This window comes from Triticum aestivum, chromosome 1A, assembly GCF_018294505.1.
Source record: "Triticum aestivum cultivar Chinese Spring chromosome 1A, IWGSC CS RefSeq v2.1, whole genome shotgun sequence".
NCBI classification, from domain to species: Eukaryota; Viridiplantae; Streptophyta; class Magnoliopsida; order Poales; family Poaceae; genus Triticum; species Triticum aestivum.
In genome coordinates, this window is record NC_057794.1 from 535,239,191 (window position 1) to 535,247,373 (window position 8,183).

Below are 8,183 nucleotides of genomic sequence, written 5' to 3' on the forward strand. Positions count from 1 at the left end.
AAATGGCAAAAAATGACGTTCGACCTTCAATTGTGTGTAATTCAACGTATACACAAAAATGTGACAAAAGTTCATAGTGAAAACAACGAGAAGTTCAAGTACTGCAAGGAATGCATTTCAAGTGAGAATAAAAGTATAGAAAAATAAAAGCTTAAAAGGTTTGTTGACAGAAGTTCAAAAGCTTTGTCCGAGAAAGTTTAAAAATTCTTGCGAGAGAGGTTCACCTTGTATTTCCATGCTCGATTTTTTCATATAAAAATCGAGTACAATTCTTTAATCAAAATATAAAAAGGTGAAGTTCAAATTGAAATAACAGCTTTCCATCGATATATCATTTTCCCAGTTCCGTTAAATGGTTTAGGCGTTACGGGTAAAGAACAACACGTCAAAAAACAGAGTGAAGTTCAGACATACATGCCCCAGAATTCCAACAACTTCACGCAGTGTATTTCCATTCACGATGAAGGCAGAAATCACGATCTCATCATTTTTTAATTTACTTCAAAATGGAAGGAATATCATTCGTGTAAGTTCAAGTCCTCGGCCGGAGAAAGGTAAAAATATTATTGTGAGAGACATTTGTACAAAAGGAATATTATTTGTGTAACACTAACGAATGGATGAGAAAATTACAAACAAAAATATGTCACAGAAGTTGAACATGAAAACAGCAGGAAGTTCAACTACTACGCTGAATGAATTTTAGATGAAAAACTTTTAAAATCATCGTGAGTATGAAAAGATGATCAACACGGTAAACTTGCGTTCTTATAGCATCTTTCCATCGGTATATCACCTGCTCAATTCCGGTGAAAGGATGGAGAGTTACAAGCAGTGGATGGAGACCTACGAGCAAAAAAATCACGTGAAAAACAGAATGAAGTTCAGGTACACGCGCCGAGAAGTTCAGGTTCTTCACGCGGTGCATTTTCGAAGAATCTGTTTCGCGATAAAGGCAGAACGCATGATCCCACCGTTTTCGAAATTACTTGAAAACGGCTGGAAATCATAGAAAAGTATCAACATGAAAAAGTTTTGCATTTTCCGTAGCTTTTCAACGGTATATTATTTGCCCCATTCCGATAAAATTTGTAGAAATTATGGCGAAAATACGTTTTTCGCCATTTTCGAAACTGACTTAAAACCGTAAAGAATTGGGAGAAACAATACATACCAAAAAGTTTTGCATTTGTTCAAGCTTTCCAATGCCATATCATTTGATGCATTCGGACGCACGGTTAAAACATTAGCTCGAAAATACGAACTCGGTAGGACTTGGACCATTTTCTAAATTACACTTAAACCATTCAAAATTAGAAAAAAAACTTTCAAGATGAAAAAGTAGCGCATTTTCATAAGCTTTCCAACGCCATATCATATGCCTCCATTGGATTAGCCGTTTAGAAATGACATCGAAAAAACGAACTCAGCTATTTGGTTTACGAAATTTTATGTTTTTTTAATTACTCTTTAACCATAGGGAATTAGAGAAAAATTTCAACACATGGAAGGAGCGGTTTTGCAACAGCTTTCCAACGCCATATTATTTGCCTCATTCCGATAAACGGTTTAGAAATGCGATCAAAAATATGATTCACGTTTTTTGTGCGAAGAGAAAACAATTTTCAAAACTGCTCTTAAACCGCTTACATTTTGTCAAAAATTTAACTTGGGTCATGATACTGGTGTCCATAGCTTTCCAACGGTATATTGCAAGCCCCATTTCGGCAATGTTGGCGGAAGTTCAACCTAGTTCACAGGGAAGTTCAACGTACTACTAGCGGGGCAGGTCAGGTTCTGATCAGAATATTATTCTGATCCCGTGATCAGAATAGTGTTTATGTATGTATATATATATATCAAATAGGCTTCAAGTGCGTACTTGTTAGTTAAACCTATGTATAAATTGTGACACTAAATGCGACTAGTAAGTAGTACAGTAGAAGTACTAGTATATGTCGGTCAAATTATTCATCATGTCCACACATTGAATTGACGTGACAACACGCTGGGCGTGAGGTGACACAAGAATCCCGGCGGCATGTTCGGGTATTCTGGACTTCAGATTTGGAGTACCACTTATCTGTCGAAATCTTTCATCATTCACTTAAAACAGTTGATTGATCATACATTGAGTACCATATAACTGGAATTATCGATGCAAGTCGAAGAAGGATTGGCCCGTGTTGCCGGCTGGTGTCAAGTTCGATCCCACGGATCAGGAGCTGATCGAGCACCTTGAGGCCAAAGTGAGTGCTGACAGCGCGAGATTTCAGTCTCTCATCGATTTGTTCATACCAACCATCGACAGCGAGCACGGCATATGTTACACCCAACCTAAGAAACTTCCAGGTAAGACACCGGTCGGCCGTCTACTTGCACAAACATATTCCTTTGTTTATAGCTCTATTTTTCTTTTTAGACGCAGACCTGGTGAAGCAATTACAATTTGATAGTTAATAAAAAGTGAAACAAGTGACTGCAACATGCCAAAGATGTTATGAAAATGCCAACTAGGTACACTAAAACCTGTATTCCACAATACTGCAGGTATCACACTGAGTGGCCTAAGGAAGCATTTCTTCTAGCGCAATTCCAGGGCGTTCAAAAAGGGCGCGTGGACACGTCGCAAGATACAGTCGGAGTGCGGCATGCACGCGATGTGGCACAAGACCGGCAATACCTTGCCGATGATGGTCAACGGCCGGCAGACGGGCAACAAAAAAGGTTCTAGTGCTGCACACTAACAAGAACTTCGACCAGCAGAGGACCAACTGGGTGATGCACCAGTACCACCTCGGGGACCTGGAGCAAGAGAAGGAGCGGGAGCTGGTCCTCTGCAAGATTTTCTACCAGACGAACACTAGGGCCAGGAGTAAAAAGATTATAAGTTAGTTTGGTATTGGTAGTTGTACTACCTTGTCGTCCGCAAGTTGGTATTGTTGTTAACAATCTTTTGGTATGAACTTGCATTTGCTTCCAACCATCATGCGGAGGGTCGACGTGGATATAAAGTTGAATCATTTGTTTCGAAACGAATTTTCAGGCACCCGCCGTTCGAATTCCCAGTTCTCCAATTTTTTCAAAACAAGTGCATGCACTTATTATCACGATAAAAAAAACAATATCCATGCTACATCCCAGTTATCAGTCTGTACTTGCAGAATTCTCTCGTTTATTGAGCACGTATATTGTTTTTTCAGGTCGAGCAAGTTTCAACTGGGCTGTAGATTGCCCAGGGTTGTTTTGTTTTTAACAGGCCCAGCCCATGACGACAACGGGGCACAAAGATCCAGCAGGTATCTACTGGCCTCTGGCCCGCTGGCGTTAGTTATATTTTGTCTTACAACATCCGCAGGTAGTTTTTTTACTGAATGAAACACACAGCCCAGTTCTATTTTCCTCTTGAAACGCATGTCCTACATCCATTTTTTAATCTCTACCTATAGTTTTACTAGTTCATATACATGTATCATTATATTGAAAACACATAAAATTCCCTTTTCATATTTACATCCTTATTTTTGTTGTTTTTTCCCACCCAGCGCTGATTTTTTACCACTGGTTTTCCCTTAAACCAACTAAATTGTCCCACGTCTTATTTGCTTACAAAAACAAAACGATTTTTTGGCAAATCAATAAGTTCTTAAAAAAATGTTTATCATTTCGGGATTACAATAGTTCGGACTCCACTGAAATATGCAAAATGAGGTTGGACTTTTTGACCGTGGTCCTGGGCAGAAAATGGGCTGTAATAAATTACTTAAGAATTAGCAAATGGGCTGCAAATTATAAAAAATAGCAAATGGGCTTTATGTTGTCTACCACAGATTTGGAGGCTGACTTGTGGGCCTACTAAGTTCATGCGTACACAAGGTTTCTCAAGAAAGAAACTTAGTCAAGAATCGACTCTACCAGCGTCAGACCGTTAGATGTCAATCTAATGGCAATCGTGCTTCTTCAGTCTCTGATCTTCCTGCCCCAGCTGCCCAAACCAGCGCCGTTGGAACCGCCTGCTCCCGCCTCCCGTGGCCGGCAGTGCTGCCGGGAAGGCCTCACGGCCCCATCATACTCGCATCCCTGGCCTGTCTATCCCTCTACTCAGCCACACCTCCAGTTATTTTCCGGCGACGGCAACCGAACCAGTCAACCCTCGTACTCTCCACCGCGTGGGCAGCCACTGCCGTGTCTTCCCCGGCTCCGTGTCATTCCCTTCATAGGCCTCGTCGTCGTCCACTGCCCTGGTGCTCTCGGCGCGGCATGGTCAACGATGTCCATCCAACGGCTGTAGTGCTTCTTCAACCTTTGGTCTTCTTGCCCCAGCCGCCCAAAGCAGCACCGGTCGTGCCGCCTACTCCTGCCTCCCGTGGCCGGCTGTGCTGCCGCGGAGGCCTCACCGTCCCCATACTACTCCCACCGCTGGCCAGGCCATCCCTCCACTCACCCACTCCCCCTGTTATTCTGCGGCGACGGCAGCCTCACACCGCAGCCAAACCAGTGAACCCTCGTACTCCTCTTCGCGTGGGCATCCACTGCCGCGTCTTCCCCGGCTCCGCGTCGTCCCCTTCCTAGGCCTCGCCATCGTCCACCACCGTGGTGCTCTCGGCGCGGCGTGGTCAATGTGGTCAACGGCCGACTTCCATCGGAAGATTACTGTACGCGGAGAGGCTGACAGCTGAGTCCAAGGCAGCCGCAAGGAAGTTCCTCCTTATTACGCGCAAAATAATTATTCCTCCACCCGACAGCAGGGACCCACCGGACGGGCCACCAGTATTTCGCGGAAAAAACGTTTCCCCCCTGACTACTGGGACCCACCGGACGGGCCACCGTATTTCACGAAAAAATGTTTGCCCCTGACTGCTGGGACCCACCGAACGGACCACCGTATTTAGCGAACAAACGTTCCCCCCGCTGTCAGCTCGGACCCACCGGAAGTGCCTCCTTATTACGCACAGAAAAATGAATACTCCCCTTGCTAGCTGGGACCCAACCTGGTGGGAGGCTGACTTGTGGGCCTACTAAGTTGACGAGGATGGAGGGCTTTGTCAACTTAGTCAATATGAACGATTCATGCTCGAGTGACCATACGATGTCCATCCAACGGCCGTAGTGCTTCTTCAACCTCTGGTCTTCTTGCTCCAGCCGCCCAAAGTTGCGCCGGTCGTGCCGCGTGCTCCTGCCTCTCGTGGCCGGCTGTGATGCAGCGGAGTCCTCACCGCCCCCTACTACTCCCACCGCTGGCCCATGCTACCCCTCTACTCACCCCCACCCCTTGTTATTCTGCGGTGATGGCAGACTCACGTCGCAGCCGAACCAGTGAACCCTCGTACTCCTCTCCGCGTAGGCATCCACTGCCGCATCTTCCCCGGATCCGCGTCATCCCCTTCCTAGGCCTCGCCGTCGTCCAGCGCCTTGGTGCTCTCGGCGCGGCGTGGTCAATGTGGTCAACGACCGACTTCCATCGGAAGAGGCTGACAGCTGGGTCCACTACCACAACCTAGTTTTTTTGTGATTTGCCAAGTAAGTCGCTTTGTCAGGCCTGTTGGGCTACAAATCTTTCAAGACGAGGAGAGCTTCATTCGGCTGGCTGAGAAAATGGCCCATCAGTAATGAGAAATGGGCTGTACATTTTTAAAACACATCAAACCGGCAATTAGTTTAAAATATCTTTTTTTTCATTTCGAGATTTTAAATTACATTAATTTTTATGTGTGGAGAATTTGTTGGATTTTATATTGATATACATCTATTTTTAAAATCAATTTGAATGTGAGTCGAAATTTCGGGATTAAAAACAGTTCGGACCGCACCGAAATATGCAAAATTTTGTTAATTTTTTAACCGTGGCCACAATATGGGCTGCAATGCTAACAAAAAAGAATATGGGCTCCAAAAAAACCTTAAGAATTAGCACATGCGCTGTAAATTATTAGAAATAATGGCAGATGGGCTATATGCTATTTTCCACAGATTTGAGGCTTTCCTAAAAAAGGTTGATGCACAAGCAGTGACTGTTGGATGTCCATCAAACGGCCGTCGTGCTTCTTCAATTTCTGCTTTTCCTACTCCAGCCGCTCAAACAAGCGCCGGCGGGACTACCCGCTCCCTCCTCCTCGCGGCCGGCTGTGCTGCCGCGTAGGCCTCACTGCCCCACCGTACTCCCATCGCTGTCCTAGCCATCCCTCTACTCACCCACACCTGCTGTTATTCTCCGGCGATGGCAGACGAACCAGTAAACCCTCGTACAGTCGTACTCCCCTCCACGTGGGAAACAACTGCCGAGTCTTCCCTGCCTCCGTGTCGTTCCCTTCCTAGGCCTCGCCGTCGTCCACCGCCCTGGTGCTCTCAGCGCGGCCTGGTGAACGTGGTCAACGACCACATGCATCTGAAGTGGACTATACATGGAGAGGCCGACAACTGGGTCCATGGCCGCACGCAAGGAAATGCCTCCTTATTACGCGCAAAATAATGATTCCTCCACCTGACATCAGGGATCCACCGAAAGGGCCTCTGTGTTTCGCAAAAAATATGTTACCGCTGCTGACAGCTCGGACCCACCAGCTATATCTTCGCATGCAAGGAAGTGCCTCCTTATTACGCTCAAAAAAATGAATACCCCCTGCTAGCTGGGACCCACCTTGGTGGGAGGCTAACTTGTGGGCCTACTAAGTTGACGGGGACGGAGGGCTTTGTCAACTTAGTCAATATGCACGATTCTAGCTCCAGTGACCGTACGATGTCCATCCAACGGCCATAGTGCTTCTTCAACCTCTGGTCTTCTTGCTCCAGCCGCCCAAACCAGCGCCGGTCGTGCCTCATGCTCCTGCCTCCCGTGGCCGGCTGCGATGCGGCGGAGGCCTCACCGCCCCTACTACTCCCACCGCTGGCCAGGCCATCCCTATACTCACCCACACCCCCTGTTATTCTGCGGCGGCGGCAACCTCACACCGCAGCGAACCAGTGAACCCTCGTACTCCTCTACACATGGGCATCCACTGCCGCGTCTTCCCCGGCTCCACGTCGTCCCCTTCCTAGGCCTCACCATCGTCCACCGCCCTGGTGCTCTCGGCACGGCGTGGTCAACGTGGTCAAGGAACGACTTGCATCGGACGTGGACTGTACATGGAGAGGTTGACAGCTGGGTCCACGGCCGCAGCAAGGAAGTGCCTCCTTATTACGTGCAAAATAATTACTCCTCCACCTGACAGCGGGGACCCACCGGACGGGCCACCGTATTTCACCCCCCTGACTGCTGGGACCCACCAGCTACATCTTCGCACGCAAGGAAGTGCCTGACAGTCGGGACCCACCTGGTCGAAGCGTACGTAGCATTGTCATTCTGGTCGTGAACGTGTACGTACATATATACTGGTCGATGTAGAGGCGCGCACGTGTCGTAGTAGAGGCGCGCACGTAGCATGTACACGAACGTACAACGGCCAGGGTGCAAGAAAGAAAATACGGCCACGTATGTGTACATACGGGCGGGGTCTCGAATGCCTACTCGCGCATACGTACGGCCAGGGCTCGTGTACATGGCTGGGTCGGAACGGAGAAACAACGTCGTCGTCGTGTTCATGGGGAGGCAACGGAATGCGTCGTGTTCATGGGGAGGCAACGGAATGCGTCATGTTCATCGGGAGGGCTTGGACGGAACAGGCGATGGAAACGAGGCCTGGCGTACCGCAGAACGGAGAAAACGGCCTTGTGTTCGACCGGCCACGTTCGAAACGGGATCCTGTTCATCGGGAGGGGTCTGGCATACCGCAGAACGGAGGAAACGGACCTCCTAAAGTCGAAACGGGGGTCCTGTTGATTGGGAGGGGTGTGGCGTACCGCAAAACAGACGAAACAGACTTGTGTTGGAGGGCTACGGTCGAAACGGGGGTCCTATTCACCGGGAGGGGTGTGGCGTACCGCAAAACGGGACTCCACGGGATACTGTTCATCTCCACCGTCGACCTCCTCCAGCCTCCATGGGCTCCTGTTCATCCAGCCTCCACGGGCTCCTGTTCATCCAGCCTCCACGGGCTCCTGTTCATCCAGCCTCCACCGCGCGCTACTCCACCGGCTACTGTTCAACCACCCCTCCACCGTCTACTGTTCATCCAGCCCTCCACACCACGGGGTCCTGTTCAACCACCCCTCCACGGGCACCCCTCCACCGTCTACTGTTCATCCAG